This window comes from Protopterus annectens, chromosome 5.part0 (assembly GCF_019279795.1).
Source record: "Protopterus annectens isolate FY-2018-M chromosome 5.part0, PAN1.0, whole genome shotgun sequence".
NCBI lineage: Eukaryota > Metazoa > Chordata > Ceratodontiformes > Protopteridae > Protopterus > Protopterus annectens.
The window spans coordinates 1,668,145,662-1,668,163,903 of record NC_056735.1 but is presented as its reverse complement, the minus strand read 5'-3'; the positions used below and the strand labels follow the sequence as shown (position 1 = coordinate 1,668,163,903).

The 18,242-nt window shown below is 36.8% G+C and overlaps 1 protein-coding gene across 2 annotated transcripts in view; it reads right to left on the bottom strand.

Annotated features, from left to right (window-relative positions):
• The window catches only part of ETS2 (ETS proto-oncogene 2, transcription factor), a 45,508-nt gene extending 31,749 nt beyond the window's left edge, over nucleotides 1–13,759 (bottom strand). Inside the window, exon 1 of one of the 2 annotated variants that reach the window (XM_044071459.1) lies at nucleotides 13,737–13,759. The gene's annotated coding sequence lies outside the window, so the exon portion shown is untranslated. The other variant, XM_044071458.1, reaches the window with a different exon arrangement.
• Nucleotides 13,760–18,242: the final 4,483 nt, after the last annotated feature.

The window sequence follows — 18,242 nt, the reverse complement described above, 5'->3', positions numbered from 1 at the left end:
ACCTAGTGGTGTGTATGCTGCCTAATGTTTAATATTTACTAGCAGTAAAACTTCATAATCAGTTTTACATAGGCTGGCAAAAAGACCTGGTGAATCCCAGTTTGTAAGACACATTGTGTCATTTCAGAGCAATAACTAGTTAACAGTTCCTCCTATCATTTGGTAAGAAGAACCAATGTATAGATAGCCATGGTGCAGTCCCAGGTGCTAGCCAGTACATGCAGTACACTATATTCTTTTAATTAAACCGCAGTAACACGAGTGTGCTTTTCAAGTGGAGGTTAGACTGCAAGTATGGCTTAGAAGCACTCCTGAAATGTTGCTGAGGAATAAAGCATAACATACAGACACTGCATCACTGGAAGATACAAGCATGAAAACAAAGTAACATACAGCCGGCACAACCACATGATGAGTACAATGCATACAACAATCAGAAACTCCAGCTAAAGGTAAGTGAAGAATGATGCTGTTGCTAAGGAAAAACATTCTTCCAGGATTATACAAGTAATTTTCATTTTCATCACTCATCCCCCTTTATTTCCAATTTACTGATGGGGTTGGGGTGTCACATCGACCTTAGTCAATGTGACCAAATCACCTAGAGCTAATGTTTACAACACTGGATGGCTAGCCCTGATGTGTGTCTCACTTAACATGGGTAAAGTAGAAAGCATCGTGCTGCAGGAGGGGATGATGGGTGCACATTGCAAAAGCTTGTAATGTGCACACAACAGAGGGCTCATTACAGATGCACATTTCTGAGAATTCTGGCAGTAAATATACAATGAACAATTTAAAAGTTGATGACTTATTTAGAGTTACAAATTGCACTTGAGAGTATACAGGTAGATAGCAGCAGAGATTTTTAGCTTGCTTCTAATTGGCTTAGCCTTAGCAGGTGAGGCCCATTTTCAGATGCAACACTGGGAATAAAGAGGCTTCATTATGACAGGTAAACGAAGTACACTTATAGTAATTCATAGGTTTTGTAGGTTAAAATTAATGTACAGCCATACAGAACATTATATAAACTACTGACAAGGAAAGAAAAATAAAAGAGAAAAACAAATAAAATTAGATGCCTACCAATAATTAGCTGTGGCTAGCACATCAGTTACTATTATGATACCAGTAATACCAACATTACTGGAAATGCTCAGATTATATAATCAGTTAGCACCTGACTTCGCAGGTAAAGCTTCTTGTGAACAGTAGATTGTATGCAGTATACAATGGACTACGTTGCAATAGATGCTACTAGTATTTCTCTGTGTTTTAAGGCTACATTTTGCATCCCAGATTACAGATATGTTTAATATATGTGTTTGGTTATGACAACCAGATAAGACCATCACCAAGAACATGTGCCAACTATCACGGACCACCTATTACTATGGGGTGATGACATCTTATACATGACTGTAGGCATCAACCACTTTTGTATGAAAGAGGGTTTTATTTTACTATTTTATTTACTTAACAGGTAGGTGTAATAGACCTTTAGAGGACCATTTCAGTCTTAACAGAGTTACACTACTACAAAAAATGTAGTTATGGAGTAAAATAGAACATTATTTGATAAGCACAGCTAAGACAAATATACACAGTCAAATATGAATGAAGCTTGACACAATTGTTGACAAGATTAAGATATGTTAATGCTGGAAATGATGCAATTCTGCAGGAAGAGAGAGGCAGTGGCAATAGTCAGTAAGCAAGTGTGATGGGACCTTTACACAACTATTACAAAACTGGCACTATCGATGCCAATATAAAATGCTGGGGTTGTGACAGTAATGTAACACAGAGGATTAGTAAGGTGAGGGAAAGATTTCAAAAGTAAAGAAGCAGAAAACAGATACAGACAAGAAAAGGAGTACAGGACAATATGATTAACAGACCTTTTCACGTGAAGCACAGACCAGAAATTGCCTGCTAGGTAATGGAGTACTAAATGAAGTGAATAATAGATTAGAAGACTGAAATTAGCAAGTCCCTATCACTGGAGCTAAAGCACAAGCCACTTAAGACATACTATCCTTCTACTATCACTAGACTGAAGAAATCACAGTGGTAGATCCCTTGCATATCCTTGAAGGAGGGAGCATTCTCCCACACTCTCCTTATCATGTTTTCACGCTGAGGCTGCTTTGAAATGGAAAAAAAAAAAAGAGTATAAAATCCATCATCAAAGACAAAACTATTTGATCTTTCTTTCAAGTTAGCACAACATTGGAAAAACGGCAATACAGACCATTGTGAGGGGACACATTGTACAACAATCAGCAATCAAATGGGAATGAAGAAACAAGTGATTAAGGGTTTGTACTCCAGCATACAAAACCTGAGCAAACTGACCTTGAAAAGTTAAAGGTAATAATGTATTTGCATCAATTCTTTCCTAGAAATAACAAAACATATAATGCAAAAAACAAAACAAAATTAGACAGATGGAAATAATAAGGTACTTTAGAGGATATGAGTGTAATCCATGCAGTGTATTAGATAACAGCCACTTTGAATGTAAGTGAGTAGACATTTGTGAATAAACTGATTTTTTTGTTTGGCCACATTACTTATTACAGATATGTGCTACAAAATGGCTGCAAAAGTTTGTGTACCTCTTATGGAGAGGAACCAAATGGGCACGTTGATATGACCCAGCTCCCTCCATTAAAGATCTATTTGAAGGCTCTCATATTAGTATTGTCACATGGGTAAAATTCAGCTTTACAAGGTGAAGAAGAAGAAGAAGAGCACCTTCTACTGTAAAGCCATGACTTTATGTCAAGACATCCTATTAAGCAGGAACTTAAGTATGTTGATTAAAAGGCAAAGTGGTTATCAATGCAGGAGATGGATGTCTGATGCAGAAGAGCAATAGGGGTTGCCTGAAACAAATCAGCAAAGCCTCCAGGATTAATGTTTCAGAAGGTTGTCATGAAACAACGTCCTTTAAATGGGGTAGGGCATAACCTCTTTCCATAAGGACATTAGCAAACACAGAGTACATGTCTGCAATTCTTGTAAACAGTTTTACTACTCCTAGTGAATAACGTGTTTGTTGTCATTTAATTTTTCCAAATGTGTTTTTTTTTATTTATTTTTTTGTGTGTAAGCAATGGCTATTTGACTGGTATATGCTTAAGCAGACCAGATCAACTGCATGGGATTGACCTTACAGATTTCAGAACTTGCTGTGAAACCTTGGAGTAGGTTGCAGTGAGTAAAGGGTACAAAAGGTAGCAGAGTATTGCATGGTATGTGTGGGGGGCTTGTCCCCCCAGTTTACACTGGGTTTGTTTTTTAATCTCATTATCTGATTGACTGGGCCCCCTTAAATAGGCTTTACTTATGTATTGCTCAGACTGACTACATTTGTTTCAAAACTTTCTGCAGCTGTTCTAAATGGCAGCAGCAGTGGTAATATGAGAGTGACTTATGATCTGGAGATGTTCAGCCTGAGGATTTACCATATATTACTGTTTTCTTATTGGGACTTGTTTATCATGTAACAGCCAGAAGTCTTGTGATAAAGTAGTCTGAATCATCATTTATCTGTCTTAAAACTACAAGACTGAGTTTGGAATGTTCTGTTTTCTAGGTAATTTTTGAACCAATTAAGAGTACTTGAGCTGAAATCTATTTTGGAGTTTGTTAAGAAGACTAATGTAATGTACACTTTCAAAGGCACAATTTAGGTCAATAAATATTTTGGCATCATATTGTAAAAGCCCTTTTTTCATAGGTAGTTATATTTTATCAGAGATAGTGAATATGGCTGTGAAGGTACTCTGACCTGATCCAAAGGTGCATGGGGCACCAATTACAGTAGCATATTTATTGATATGATCTGCTAATTGTCTGTAAATTACTTTTTAAAACAATTTAGTTGTACAGCAGAATAGAGAGAAGGGGAAACATCTTGAGTAGATGTGGGATTAGCCTTTTTAAGGATTAGGAAGGTTAAGAAGTATATAAAGTGACAGGAGATCAACTTGGCAGTGAGGGAAAGACTAAATATGTGACACAGGGGTTTAAGTATATACTCAGCAGTCCTGCTCAGGAAGACAGATGGAGACTATTGCAGTTTGGACTATGTTTTGTGTTGGTCACATCTAGTAGCTTACATGCAGCTTTGGAAGTTATGGCTCTAAAGTAGAATGTGGGAGTCCCAATGGTGGATGGATATATTTGGTTGATCCTGGGTATGATGGAGGGATTGGCAGCCACTGTTGTAGGAAGATGGGCTAATGCCCCTTAATTATATTTTGTGGTAAAACAGTAACAAGTTTTTGAAGGTTTTCAGGGTTAGTGGATTCCTGAGAGGTGTAGGTTTATCTGAAGTGTTACTGTCAAAATAAGCAACATTTTTTTATTGTCTTCTAAAATGTCCTTGGTTGTGATCCAATGGAATGCTTTCTTCCCAGGTAAGTTCACTTTGACTCTTTAATTAGAATTTCAGAATTTTTGTCTTAGGTGTAGGAATTCAGCTCAATGGTAGATTCCTTAGGTACAGACGCCTGGACTAGACGCGAGGTGGCAGCAGGTCTTTTGGTTTTGGATTTTAGAAGTATTATATGGGGGACATACCACTAACAGTGTCTTAGAGAATTCCAGCTGGGACTGACCACTAACAGTGTCAGAGAGAATTCCAGCAGACTGCAGATCAGCTTTTTACACGTTGACAGATCCATCTTAGATATTTTGGAAAGGATGCCAACTGTGATTCCTCGGTAGGCAGAGCCTATGATATGTTTCTTTTTTATTTTCTCAATAGCCCCATGTCAATTTTTATGAAAATATGTAGTATTTAAACATGAACAGAATTGTTGGCTGAGTGTGTTAGCCCATGCCATATTTCTCATATAAATAGGAATCTCATATTTCTTAAGGATGTTGTCCTACTTAAAGGCAACCTATCTGGGAATATGTACTTGCTTTTAAACACTCTGAACCATGACTCAATGAAACAAAACACATGAGGTCTAAAATTAGAAATCAGTGCATTCACATACAAGTGACACTCCTTATATTCAGTTCAGGAAACTACAGTGGACGCTTTCCACATACTGCTGAATGTATAATAAGATATGGAAAGTGGAACAATAAGCAGACATGTACTTCATTAATGCATTAATTCTTAGTCTGCTTCAGGGTCATAGCAGGGGATGGAGACTATCCCAGCACTCAGTAAAAGAAAGGAAAAGAACTCAAACTTCAATAGGATGCTGGCTTATCACATGATACACACACACACACACACACACACACACACACACACACACACACACACACACACACACACACACACACACACACACACCAATGCACACAGGAACACACACACACACCATGTACACCGATGGTTTGTATGTAAGATCATCATTTTACATACATGTTTTGGGATATGCAATAAAACTGAGGTACCTGACAAAAACCTATGCAAAGACCGGTAAAACATGTAGACTCTTCTACACAGGAGGCTTACCAGCTGAGAACCAAATTGGGGAATCAAGCACTGCAAGGCAGCAATGATAACTGCCACACGTCTGTGCCAGTCTAGCACACATTCATACATACATGTATATAGAATATGTACTTGCTTTACTCTTATTGCCTACTGAACATCCATTACAAAAACAAATTGATGTGAGACAATAAGGTAAGCACACAGTTTGGGGAATCAAGGACTACTTTGTTTAATCAAAGGCAAATGTACTCAGTGTTCATTAGTGCAGTTATATGGCTGCATGTATGCACTTTTACTGTACTTTTTGTCATACTACTTTTCTGCACATACAGAATCACACAATGTGCATTTTATAACATATTACTATCTGCCTCCATACTTTGACTTGTGGTGTTAATCTCTGTGCTACTTGCCTGCACAGGTTTCTGCCAAAATGGTCACACCATCTATCACTATACTCATCGGTACATTTATGATAAATAAATATATTACTGTATGTGGATTATTTGTTACCTACTGAATACCTGCACATAAATAGCAAAGTGAAACTTATAAGGATGGGTTTTAGCAAGGTTTAAATGGTCACAAGACTCAGTTGCCTTGAAATTCCTATGGATTATACACATGAAAAAACATTTAAATGCTGCTAATGATTATATTTGGCATACTGCTGTACTCATTTGTAAGTCAATGTTAATATGGCTATATTGTTGAAGTGGATATGCTAAACTGTTTAGAACATTCTTACACCTGTTAATGTTAATAAATAAGCCCCAGCAGAGCATGCATCTTCTAACCACCAAATAAGAGCCAAATACCAGTTGATACAAACAAGAGATTCTGTGGTAGCACAGACTTTAATGACCGAGATGCAAGAGATTCTCCATTAGCACAGCCTGTAATGACCAAGCTGCAAGAGGTTCCGCACAAGTATAGGCTGTAATGACTGAGCTGCAAGTGATTCTTCACAACCACAAGTTCTAATGACTGAACTGCTTCACATTCCATCTTCACATTTGCTTCCATGGATATTGCGCATGATGAACTACAGGTAGGCTGATACAGACACAACATACTTTTAAGCTTTGCATCACTAGCCTCAGTACATGACTGGTAAATAGAATAAACAATACTAACTCTCACAAAGCTCACCCAGTCTTTGTTCAGAATGGGTATGTATCACAAACAGTGCAAGTAGAATATTACTTGTTAAAGGTTTTCCAGGTCTCCTAAATGGAAGAGGTGTATTAGCAGCTCAACTTGAATATGACCTCCCCTTTATGGCAGCATCCTTAAAAATGCAAAATGCAATCCATATTTTGTAAATGTCTCTGAGTAAATACGTCACCTTTCTTACTAGAAAGACTTTCACTATGGGAATTTCACTACAAAACAAAGGCCTGTTGCCGCAAATGCCCCATCTCTTGGAATGCCTCATAACAATACTGCATCCAGTGCTTATAGTTCCTCTCCTCCATACTTACCCCCAAAGCTGTGAGAGACCCTCCCATCCTTGATACAAAAAAAAGTTACTACATAAAAAGAATTATATTCCTCCCTAAACAAACACCTACATGAAGCAGCAAAATGCAAGTGTCTTATCAAATCAACATGCTACTTGACATTTCTATATCCCCTGCACTTCATATATCACAATATCTTAAACGGTGATCCCTATCTTCCCTTGCACTAACACTTGGTTATCCCTCCTGTTAACCCTTTCTAACTTTTTCCTTTTACTTTTCTTCTTCTCACATCCCATTCTCAAAATCTATAAACTCTAGGTTACTGTTGAAACATAAGTTTTATATTAATTCAGCTGTACTTAGCCAAAACAAACCAGGAAAACCTATGCATAATGATGGAATTGTTTTAATTACATAGTAAGTGTTACAGTCAACACAAGATGGGAACAGTTGTATGTAATGACATTGTAGTTTATCTTAAATGATGTGTGAATGTTCTCCTTTGAACTGCACTTCAACATTGAAAATACTAGCCATTTAAGTACTTTGTAGGGCTACAGTTTTGCCACTAATATATATATATATATATATATATATATATATATATATATATATATATATATAGTCTTTTACGTGTATATTATTTTAACTTCATTAATAATTTATGTACTCTGTGTCTAATTTTTATCTTGGCTTGATTTCCTGGGATGAGTCAAAAAAAGCTCCATGCAAATCCACTCTCTACCCATTAACAAATTCAAACAAACAGATAGATACATAACACACGCATATATACAAGTAGCTACATGCACAAAGGAATGCATAAATGAGTACATGAATATGTACCTGGTTTTGTTACTGTACCATACTTGACTTTAAGCAGGCCCACAATCAACCAGTGCAATCAATATCCAGTAAACTACTTTTTGTAACTATGCATTTGCAAGTTTATCTTGCTCTACGTTTTCTGCCATTGCTTCCTCTTCACAATCAGCCAAACTTTGTTTACTAATAATAAAGGCAATTAAATGTGTCAATTATTGTAAGGAAGTCCTCTACATTCCACAGCTTATAAACAAAAGGATTGTGTCTGGATCAAAGGGTGTCATTGTCCCCTTTATTAAGCCCTCATTGGACAAATCATTGAATATAATGCCCACTTTGGTATGCATCTGTCCAGGCATATGCAACAACTGGAGCACCCACAGAAACACCTTACTAAAAGGATACAAGGCCTAAGCAACATGTCCTACACAGACAGACTCAAAGCCATGTCACTATACTTGGTATCTTACAGATGTGTAAGAGGTGAAATGTGTCTGCCATACAAGGCATCCTCTGACACAACACTGATGGATTAACTACATATCAGCAAGTTAAATGGCATTAGAAATCTTCAGTCTAGGGATCTAAACCTCTTCTGCAACATCAACAGAACAGTTTGGAGGGACAGTTATATCTCTCAGAGGATACCGCCACTCTGGAACAGACAAACAAAATTCATCCCTGTTCATATTCAAGCACAACTTGGATCTATGGCTGGAAAACAGAATTTTTTGACCCCAGGATTGACCCCTGTAATACTAGCGGATAAAGGTAACTCCTTAATGAATTATCGCATGCATGGGTCCCCTTAAATTATCTATGGTATGATTTCAGTTATTCTCATTAGGGGTTATAAGTAATTATCGACCATGGGATGGATAAGGCCAATCTCTAACAAAATGGGATAGGGTAATTCAAGTACAAAAAGGGAAACTGGCTAATTTAAAAATGGCCTGCAGGGGCAGCTAGCCTAGTACTTACCTATGAAGCTACTTCCTCTTGCTTATTCTTCTCTGTGGTATAGTATTCACTCGCACATAAGCTTTGTCTTTATTCTTTCAATTCTTGAACTGCCATTCTCTACTATTGTTCTGTTTACCGTAACAATAGTTCCAATCAGCTGCTTCGTTTGAATTATTTTACTTACATATTAGGTAAATCAGGTGAACAAATCTAAGTGATTTGGCATGTCATTAGTTCCCTACATATACTGTAGGAAAACTGCCTATATACAGCCCACTGGAGTTGGCACTACATATAAGCAATCCCACTATGAATGTTACAGCAAATACCTAGCACTGAAAAATAAAGAAATAACACAAATGCACTACATGTAAACTGGACTATGTCTATTGTTCCACTCTGTCCCCATCTGCTTACCAAGAACTTGTAAACTGCAAACGTTATAGTACTAGAGAGGGAAGAGATTGTAGCTTCCCATATAAACAGCTACAAGACTGTATCTTCCTTTTACAATGTTAACAAACAACAACAAGGACAATAAATAAAAAAGCACCATGTTAGGATTTCCTCTCCACCACATATGGTTTCATCAGATTATAAAAGTTTATACAGCAGCAGTGGCACATAGTGATGTTATAATTTCTCCTTTATAAAGAGTTAAACACTTCTCAATGTGTTCATTTTAAATCAGGAAAGAATTTTAAAGAATTGAGAAGTTGCTGTTACATCTTTAGTTCCTAGTTTAAACAATTAAATTCAGTGTCACTGCACTTATTGTCACTGGATAATAAAACCAAGAAATCAAAAACAATGATGCTTTTATTTAATCTCCCAAAATACAGTCTAACATCACTAAACAAAAATATATGTTGCATATAGTTGCTGCATAAAATCATTAGGAATCCTCCATTTTTAGGTGACTGAGACAATGGCTAGTGTGTGTTTTGTAAATATTACAATATGCAGTTCTTATCTTAAAAACATACCAAAAAGAATTGCAATAAATGTAACCCATAATGCTATACACCCTCTTTCTTTCCTTTCAGTCATACTTACAATGTCTATTAATCAGTAAAACATATTCAGAGCTACAAGTGCTATCTGAGGAATCAATAATCTACACAACTAATAAAATCACTGGCTCAGTACACCTGGTTTTGTTACCAAATTTCTAAAAACCGAAGGTATTGCAAAAGCAGAATTCCATTTTGCCTAGTATCATCAACTTTTCCATTTGTAATGTAGAAACTCTATTTTGTTTGTTTGTGTCTTTCGGCTTTTCCCGGTTAGGGATCGCCACAGCGAAACTCCGGTCCACTAATGATTGGTAGTTGATTTTTACGTGCCGAGTTACCAGCCCTGACGCACAACCTTCAACGAAGGTACGCCCATTCACGCATGTCTCCACGCAGAAGACGCTCTAGCTGAGAATCGAACCAGGCAGCGTCTTACTGTGAGGTGACAACGCTACCGCAGCACCACCACCGTGTCTATATTTGCATGAAATTATACATTCATTAATGACTTAATGTTCTAAATCAATAAAACATAAAAAGTTATACACATATGCATACCTCTCAACTGCTCAGAGCAAGAAATCTGGACAAAACCAAAAATAAGGGGTGGACAAAGGCCACAAATAGAGGCAGACTTTAAATACTGCTCCTATAAACTTAGAACATTGCTAGAATGACAGATTTTACATTATTATATATTTTCTGAATGATATGAAGTCTGAAACTCAAACGTCTGTCATTATTTAATATTATTTAATGAGATCAATGCTCAATAATTCGCGAGAAAACAACAAATGTAATGAAGAGCAGACCAAAAATAAGAGGCAAAAACATGGATATTCTGGGAAAACATGAACATTTGTGAGGTATGCATATATGCCTAAATATATCATGGAGTCTGTACCAGTCATCCCTTTCTCATTCTGGTGACTTCGAATATGCAGCGTTAACATACAGCGTATTTATGTTACTACTCAGAATCGCTTTCTCTCTCTCTGTCTCTCGGACTGCGTATGTCTGTCTACCTACATACTTAGCTAAAACTTTTTACTAACAGGAGCACACTAAATGAACAAGTAGTGATTTTAGTTTGCATCTTAGAAGGCAGCAAAAAAATGTCAGAAAGCAGTACTTGACATATTACTGAAAATTAACATAGCAAATCTTGAACATGGCATCATAACAGATTAAGCAATACAAAATGCTTCCAACAAATCTAGCTCTACACATTAGACACATAAATGGGTTGGCGATATAATTTATCTTAACAAGGCAAGGATAATAAGCAGGAACAACAAACACTAGTGAAATAAGTTTATGCGAAAACAGATTTTGTGTAGAAAGTCAACATATGCGAGAGATGTACAGCAGCACCAGTTCCATTGTAAATTACATTATTTGCCTCTTGAGTAGTATTTTAGGCTACAGCAAAGTGCCATATCCAAGGACTACATATGCTGCATGCACAGTTCTAATGCGGAAATGTGTTCTTGTGTTATCAGTATTGCTAGTCATGAATGGAAGTCTATAGTTTTATCTCCCACTGTTCAGGAAAGCAGGTCTGGAGGATGTTGGGAAGCACATGACCTCTTCTGAAAAATAGGGATGACCTTTTCAGGAATTTAGTAAAATAACTCCTGCATAAAAACAGGAACACAATCACAATAGGTGGAAATGTTGTCGGGACCATGAACAAATTAAAGGAATGGACCAGAAACAGAATCAGGAAAGATTTGTTGTAGTAGTCCTAAGTCAAGGCTGTAGATGTGTAATAAAGGCTAATAGGTCACCTTTAGCTGTCAAGCTATCAAGTGCCACTCATTAGTTGCAAACTCCACTTACTTTATGCCTTAAAGATGCCCTGTTCCTCAAATAGCTATCAATCTTTCGCTCACAGGAAACAGAATTATGATTGTAAGAAGGTCCTGCAAATTCACACTTCAAATTAAAATGTCATAATATTCTGTAATACATTCAAAATAATAATTGTACATTCAGTGGTTTTCAAAGAATTGCGACTGTGTAGCAGAAGGTATGATACTGTCCATCAATTTGGCACTGGAACTGAAGTGGATCTTTTTATGTAGGGTGTGAGTAGAAATCCGTATGATCTGCTAATTTTCCTTCATGCATTTTTGTACAATTAGTTGTCTATACAAATAAACATTTGCAGTTCTCAAAGCTTTTTTAATACAAACTTCATGAGCTACTAAGGTCATTATATAAACACTTGTTATACAGATCACTGTTTTGATCCAGACAGCTGGTAATGCTAGTGATGAAACACACAGTAATGAGAAGCTTCAAGTTAAAATAAATTTCTGGACAGAAAGATGTTTGTATTTTATCTACTACAGTTTTTACATAGCGTTTCAAAATGTAGACATAGGTCCTACATGGACCAACTTGAAAGCCTGTCACTATACTTTTATTCCTACAAACTGCTAAGAGGTAACCTGTTTCTGGCAGATAAGGCATTCTCTGACCCAGTACTGATGGATTTCCTGCACATCAGCAAGTCAAACATCTGAACTACTTGGTCTAGGGATCTAAACCTCTTCTGCAACATCAACAGAATGGTTTGGAGGGACAGGTATATATCACTGGGGACACTGCTACTCTGGAACAGACTTCCCCATCCACATAAAACAAAGTTCCTCCATGTCCATCCATATTCCAAGTGCACCTTGGATCTATAGATGGGAAACAGAAAATTTACCCCAGGACTGTCCGTTGTACTACAAATGGACAGAGGCAGCTCCTAAATGCTTAATCCATGCATGGGTCCCCTCACATTATCAATGGTATGATCCCACTTACTCTAGTTAGGGGGTCATATATAATTATCAGCCATGGGATGGGTAAGGCCAATCTCTAAGCAAATGGGATTGGTTAATTTGGGTACAAAAAGAGAACTTTGTTAAGCTTAAAATGGATCATAAGGGCAGCTAGCCTAGTACTTACCTATGAACCTATAGTTTTTCCTTAAATATAATGACTTGGTTCATGCATAAAACAGCCAGACATCAGTGCCTTTTCTAGGGGCACATAATAACCTTTGTATGACTTGCTTAGATCCACTCATTTCAACAAGTACTGACTTTGGGAATTTAACCTAATTCTGTAAGATAAGACCTGTTATTAACTTACAGCTTTAACCATCTTTGATAAAGACAATACATAAACTGAAGTCACATTGTGTGAAACATTTGTGTTACAAGATCAGAAACTTCTTGATTAAAAAAAATACCAAACCACTATCAAATATATCAAAGCAAATTATTTCCTAAGTATTCCTGTCCTGTTTATTCTGCACAAGGGAACAAACAAATGGTGATTTTTGTCAAATAAATTTACTATGCTATGATGGAAGGTGCCACAAATAAGCTTATATTATACAGTTAACAGCTGATTGCAGTTTCTATCTGCAATTTCTAATTCCACTATGATAATATTCTCTTTCAGATCTACAATGAAAAAATAAAGTTATAATTAAGGGCATATTTTGTAGCTTAAAGTTAGTATGTTTGCAGTACTGAAAAGCTTATGGCCCTCTCTAGCACCTGTAAGCAATAAAGCACATACCCACATGCACATATAAACTCCCACACAATCACAAACACACACATTACGAATGCAGCTGCATTCATGTAAAATAGAAGCAAATCTTGCAATCAGAATTCTGTCATTCTCTCTCTCTGCCTTTTTGAAATAGCAGTTACGCTCTTTAAACATACCTGCTTTGATTCACGGTGATTTCCTCTGAAGACCTCCTCCAACTTCGGTGAAGATCAGTGAAAAAACATAAAAATTTAAAAAAAATACATAAAAAAAGATCTGAAACTGACTAGCAAATTATCCACTCTCTCTGGTCCTTATAACACAGAAACCTTTAGGAAGATTTGGATAGATAATAGGTAGTTGTAAGTAGAGTATTTTTTCAGTAATGCAGTCAATGTATCTTTCTTAACAGTCCATAGAAAGACTCACAGTTTAGCCTGTTGCTCACAGATCGCTGGCTGTAAAGCCTCTGCTTAGCAGAAGGAAGTGTGACTCACTCTTCTGCCTTACAAGGAGATGGATTTTGCTTTGCTGAGAAGGTGGAGGAGGAGCTTGTTAATTATTCGTCATTCACAAGCATTTCCCTGTTACTGAGTGAGGGATGAGTGTGTGGGTGTGGGTATGTGCATTCTGTGTGTGTGTGTGTGTGTGTGTGTGTGTGTGTGTGTGTGTGTGTGTGTGTGTGTGTGCGTGTGTGTGTGTGTCTGTGTGCATGTGCGTGTGTGGTCTGAGTGTAGATGAAAGGCATTCACATTAGCTGTGAGTAATATCTCAACGACATGCCAATAAAACATAAAAGCTCTGAATAACATAGCATTTTACTGCATCTGTATATGCCGTGTGCTCGCGTGCGCGCGCATGTGTGTGTGTGTGTGTGTGTGTGTGTGTGTGTGTGTGTGTGTGTGTGTGTGTCTGTGTGTGTGAGAGAGAGCTTCTTAAGCTTCTCTGGCTACATGTCTGAACATATATAAAGGTGTTTTTATGCATGGCTTCTTGATAGATTTTTTATTTAATCTTTTCAGTACTAAAATTGGTAGGATTAAAAAAAGGCTAGAATAGTGAAATTAGGGAAGTTATTGATGGTTCATGAAAATAGACAACCCATTAGCACAGACATACAGTATCTGTGAAAAGAACATGGCTTGTGTACACTTGTAATCATCTCTTAATTAGCTGCTGCTTACTGTTATACATCATGACATCACGGAGCTGGGAAGTATTTTCTAAATTGTGACATGCATTTTATACATTACTACTAAAAAGAACACTTTTTAGCATGAAGGTAGAAATATACAAAAATCATGTTAACAAGTGAATTAATAAATACACGTCATGCATAACAAATAAGAATTTCCAGTTTAATAATAATACTTCAATATAAACATTTAAACAGCAAAGAATAAAAAATAAAATCTAAAGAGTGATGCAATGTGCAACTACCTGGGAAGGGAGCATACCCAATGCTGTTTTGTATCAGAATTATGAAAAAAAAAAACAGTGGAAGGAAAGGTAGGATCTCATCTTCTGCCACTAAAGTGACAGATAGGAATACTACTAGAAGTAATTAAATATGCCATATATGCTATAAAAAAACATCCACAAGTCTGAGCTAAAGTTTAATATACATTTACCAGTTCTAGATGTTTCATTCTGTCATTACAACAATGCCACTGCTAATACTGACCCAAGGACATGGGTATGAAGTATCTGCTTACACTACCCATGGCCTGGGTTTGACTAATGGCCAAAATATCAAAGATTATGAGGAAGAGATTGATTGGCTAGAAACCTATTTCTTGCCCTTCAGTGAAAGGGAATAGCTATGAGGCAGGGTCAGGACCTTCTGCAGAGATTGAGGAAAGCACTTGTTGGCTTTTCCACACAGATAGCCTGGTGCCAGAGGCATGTGGAGCTGCACAGGAATGTACTTTAGACCTCCAGTCATACTGTTTCATGTATATAGTCTCAGGGCTATTATGACATTAATGTCTGACTCTGGAGTTAACAACCACAGTTAAAGGATGGAGTGGGGGCAACATTTGTAGAAAAAATAATATTAAGGGCAATAGTGGTGTATTCTCAGCTATAGTGAGGGTTTCAACTGGCAGCATCTGTCACTCATTCTTTCAGGAGAGGAATCAAACTAAAGGTAAACCCGTATTCCACTCGGTGCATAGCAATCTGGTATACTTACAGAACCCAGTCTATTAATGTTTGAGGTATGCACTCATCAAAAGGAGTGGTTATCAGTGATGTCACCCCAGGAATCATTCCTGGACCACTTTTTGTTCATTTCTCTGATGTCAAAGTCATTTTCAAAGGCTTATGGCTGACCAAGACTGAGAATGACTGCAAAATTGAAGTTATCATGAACTTGCAATCTGCCTTCCAGATTCTCCAGGGGGGCTTAACATGCACAGACAAATAGTCTCTGGTCTGGGCCTTAAAAATGCCAAGAAATGCAGCATTGCATCTTTTGGCAGACCTGGGCACCCATGAAACTATTACATAAATGATACTCCTTTGAAAACTGACTAAGTCATTAGGGACCCAGGCAACTTCATTGATAATAAATTATCCTTTGATCACCATGTATCTACTGCCTTTCAGAATTGCTTTTATCTAGCCATACTGAATACTGGGGATATATCTTTGAGGCCTAAGGAAGTTATCTTCCCGTATCAGGCCTATTATGGACTATAATGTCTAGTTTGGTATGCAGTTGTCTAAGCATATGACTCAGCTTGACAGAAAGCAGTATTTTCTCACTAAGACAATCAAGGGCATGTCACATATAATCAACACTGACTACCTTAAAGCATTCGCTTTTTCTGTCTCCTACCGACTTTTGAGAGTAGATCACTGTCTAGCCTGTAGAGCCTCACAGGACCCAGTCCTGTGTGAATATCTTTGCATGGAAATATTCATATTGGTGTTTCTGAGGTAACTGCAAGCAAAGATAGTTGGAAAAAGATGACTGAGTAATAAAACATCTTTTTTCTGGCTGCATGAGCTTGCAGTTAACATGGAAATGCCTGTGGGAATGTTTCTGAGGCATCCCTATCAACTTCTTTCTTCAAGAAATTTGGACAAAGCCAAAAATAACAGAGAATGATGACAAACACAGAGACAATTTTTAAACATATCTAATTAGGTTAGAAATAAACGGGTTTTGCATCAACATGCGTTTTCTGAACAGTAGAAGTATGAAACTTTAATATCTGGCAGTAGTGACCATACCTCCGAACCTCTTAGAGAAAAACATCTGGACAAAACCATAAATAAAAGTGGGACAAAAGCCCAAAAATGGGGACTTTTTTAAATATTGTTCTTACAAACTAAGAAAGTTGATAGAATAACAGGTTTTGCATTATCATGTATTTTTTGACAAGTAGAAGTATGAAACTTTAATATCTGGCAGAAGTGACTGGCTGTAATTCTGTACATACCTCTCAACTTTTGCTTAAGAATTCTGGACAAAGCCAAAAATAATGGGGAGATAAAAGGCCAAAATCTGTCAGAGGTTCTGAAAGACTTCCTAGCCAAAAGCTGGCTCTGTTCTTGTTCAATACCAGGATACATCCCTAAATGTGAACAAATACCTACCCATACCTTACATCTCCTTATTCGTCCTTCTTCACTCACTTTGTTACTTTTATCAATTTTTCTCCCGTCTTTCTCTCGAAACACACCATAAGCCTGCTTTTCTCCCACTTTGTATTGCAATTTCTCTTTGTACTCCACCAACTTAAACTTTCATTTCTCTTTAAACTGGCTAACATTTCTCTAACTATTATATTATTGTCATATAACTTGCATCTATTCTTAACCAATGTTTTCTTATTATGTCTAATTTGGTATAATTATTGAAACTGTATTTTTTTTGTATTATATTATTGTTCTTAAAATTATATTTATTACTTTGGAGCTTTACTCCTTGGGCCTTCACTGAAAATGGGCTCCTGCCCAGTTGGACTTTCCCAGTAATCAAATGTCAATAAATAAATAAATACATTTAAACTTTAATAGAACTGGTTTTGCATGAATATGCATTTTCTGAACAGCAGCAGTATGAAACTTTAATATCTGGCATTAGTAACTGTCTGTAACCTTTTACATACAACTTTTGTTTAAGAATTCCGGACAAATACAAAAATAATGACGGTGTTAAAATGCCACAGTCAGGCACAAGTTTTAAATCTTGTTCTTATAAACTTAGAAAGCTGCTAGAATAACAGGTTTTGCATTAACATACATTTTCTGAAGGATATGAAGTCTCAGATGCAAATGTTTCATTATTTAGTGAGCACCATCTTCAAGGGTTCGTCAGGAAACCACACATTTTAAGAGAAACAGACCAAAAATATGAGACGGTAATGTGGACGTCCTGCAAAATTCTGGAAAGTTGAGAGGTACGATCTTGAGTGAGTCACCTGAAAATCAAACATTATTCAAGGGATAGGACTAAATTTTGAGGCAAAATCAGGAAGATTCTGCAAAATTCTGAACAGTCTATTTATGCATTGATTACTATTTGTTTACCAGCTAAGTGGGCTGGTGTGTTGACCCTTTTCAGCCACAACTTGAGATCAAGAGCAGTGAAGACAACAATTTACAGAAGCGTGAGAAGACATTACATTCATGTGCATAATTCATGTTCTACTTCACGTTCATACTTCACGTGCATACTTCATGTGCATACTTCATACAGTTGATAGGTTTGTTCTACAAGTAAAGTTTGGTTTCCATAAATTGGAAGAGACTTGCATGTTTTTTTCCTTTCACCCACTGAGTAACAGGAAAGGCTTTAGCTCTGTTGTCTAATAGTCTGTTTTTCAGAAGAATTTTTCACAGAGATATATTTCACTGGAGCTAGACTGACTTCCAAGGCAGTAATCATGTTACTGTATTTAATTATTCATTCGATTCAAGGTA